The sequence below is a fragment of the Protobothrops mucrosquamatus genome, unplaced genomic scaffold (genome assembly GCF_001527695.2).
Source record: "Protobothrops mucrosquamatus isolate PMUCROS unplaced genomic scaffold, P.Mucros_1.0 scaffold757, whole genome shotgun sequence".
Lineage (NCBI taxonomy): Eukaryota > Metazoa > Chordata > Lepidosauria > Squamata > Viperidae > Protobothrops > Protobothrops mucrosquamatus.
This window is the reverse complement of record NW_015387027.1, coordinates 379,009-381,555: the sequence shown is the minus strand read 5'-3', so window position 1 is coordinate 381,555 and position 2,547 is coordinate 379,009. Positions and strand designations below refer to the sequence as shown.

General features: G+C 46.7%; 1 protein-coding gene across 1 annotated transcript in view; it reads right to left on the bottom strand.

Moving 5' to 3' along the window:
* Nucleotides 1–2,547, bottom strand: part of PAPPA2 (pappalysin 2) — a 162,657-nt gene that overhangs the window by 93,740 nt on the left and 66,370 nt on the right. The window lies entirely within an intron of this gene.

Sequence of the window (2,547 nt, the reverse complement as noted above, 5' to 3'; positions counted from 1 at the left end):
AGAAGACCAGCTGTCAACTCTATTGAGTGCCTGCAAGTAGTGCGACAATTCCAGCATCGCACTGTGCGGGCACTCATCAACGACCAACACAGACGGGTGAGGTCTTTGAAGATGGGGGCTCAGCATCTCCGAGAACAGTGCAACCAGGCTCTCTCGGAACAACACTTCCATATGCTTGACCAACATATCCGGCTTGCGATGGAGAAGGTCAGTCAACAGGTCTCCACGCACCTCCAACGTAAGATGGACTCCTTACGGGGATTGACAAGCAACGGGGGCATGGATAATTTAGTTTATAATCTGTCCTCAAAAAACCTTACCCGCCCTCAACTCGCCCTGCTGCAACGCGACGTAGGGCACAACCTCTCTGATGCGAGCGTGTTAGATTTTGTTGCCGCATTGGAGCCCGCCATGCGCCACGGGGGTATGGGAGAGGACTCTATGGGTGTAGTCAGGCAGCAGGTTACTGGGTTGCTTATGCGCCATAGATACCATCAGGCACTAACTAGAGGGGAAATGGAAGCCCTCAACCAACTCAAAAAGGATGACACCATCGTGATACTCCCCGCGGATAAGGGAAGGGCCACGGTGGTGATTGATAAAGCGCACTATGTGACCAAAGTGCTGCAGCTATTGAACGACAGGACAGCCTATAGGGTCGTTAAGAAAGATCCCATGGGGACCCTAAGAAATAAGATCAATAACCTGTTGGATAAGCTCAAACGGACCAAAAAACTTGATGATGACACCCTGAGGAGAATAAGACCCAGTGACTCGGTGCTACCGAGGTTTTACGGGCTGCCAAAAGTGCATAAAGATAACATCCCACTTTGCCCTATTGTTTCTTTCAGGGGCACCCCCGTTTCGGGGTTGGCAAAGTGGCTTAGCAGCCGTATTGCCTACTTAGTGGATGGCAGCGCTACGGTAGTCAAGTCCACAGAGGAATTCCTCGAGAAAATTAGGACCCTTAGGGTGGAGGAAGATGAGGTGAAGGGCTTACGCACAAGTAAAAGGAATGTATCCGGAGCGCAGGAAGCTGTGTCCGATCACACGTTCACGTAGCCGGATGCAGGCACTTGAGGGCTGCATATAAGTTCCACCCTTAACCGCCTTTTTTCAACCCTGATGATGTCGGGAGTGCCCGTCGAAAGCTTGGTTGCCTTATATTTTAAATGTTTTTAATGCTTTTAATGTTTTAAATGCTTTTAAATATTTTAACCTTCTCTTGGTGGTCAATGTTATTTTTGGTTTTGAGATGAATGCACCCAAGAGTCAAATCTTTACCATTATTACCAGTCATATAACTATATATATAAAATTATATATATAAAACTATATATATAACTATATATAACTATATATAACTATATATATATAAAACTATACCTATATACCTATATACCTATATAACTATATAACTATATAACTATATAACTATATATATATCCAAATTTCTTTTTCTGACAAAGAGTTAAAGAATTAAATTGGGAGACTAAAATGGCCATTTCAAGCTCATTCTGCTTTCATCAGTTAGCCATACTCTTTATGGGATTCGTACCTGGGCAGTTTACATACCAGGCAGTGATTTAACCACCAAGCCACAGGCTTTCCTCCCCTCTTTGCCAGCTGAGGCAAGGGAGTATATACAGGACGTTCAAAGTCAAAGCGGTGGTCATGCTCGGCCATGTGCGACCATATTTGCGAGTATCGCTCACCTCTTCTGATCGCTAATTTGTGTTCGTGGAGGCGGGTCTTCAGCCTTTTAGATGTTTCACCCACGTAATGGCTCTTACAGTCCATACAGTTGATTCTATAGACCACCGCTGACCTTTCCACCATGGGGAGTGGGTCCTTCGGGCGCATAATTTTTGACCGCAACCTTTGGTTTGGCTTATGGGCCACCTTCACATTATAAGGGGCCATTAGCCTGGCCGTTGCTTCAGAAACGTTGTTGATGTATGGTAACGTTATGCGTGTAGTTTGTGTGCCAGATTCTCTCTCTCGTTGACCACCTTGGGGTTCTAACACCCTGCTATGGCGTCTCACAAACTTCATGGGATATCCATTCAAACGGCAGACACGGTACAAATATCTCCTCTCCTCAATCCTGGATCTCGCCGTGCTGCAGTGCGAGTGTATGCGTTTAAATAGCGTCTTGATACAGCTAACCTTATGGGAAACCGGATGGTTACTGTTGTAATGGAGGATGCGGTCTGTATGTGTGGGTTTCCGATAGACTTTTGTACTAATGGACCCATCTGGCAAGCGTTGGACCATAACGTCCAAAAAGGCTAACAAATCCTGAGCTTCCTCCTCCGACCGAGCACAGGTAAGGATACATCTTAGATCCTACCTTGTGGCGATGAGGGAGGCTAGGACTAACTACTATGCCTCACTCATTGCGTCATCAGATAATCGCCCGGCCGCCCTCTTCAGGGTGACCCGCTCTCTCCAATTGGAGGGGGGGGACCCCCTGGAGGGGAGGGCAGAGGATTTTGCGCAGTATCTGTATGACAAAGTCGCTCGGATCCGAGAAGGCTTAGACTC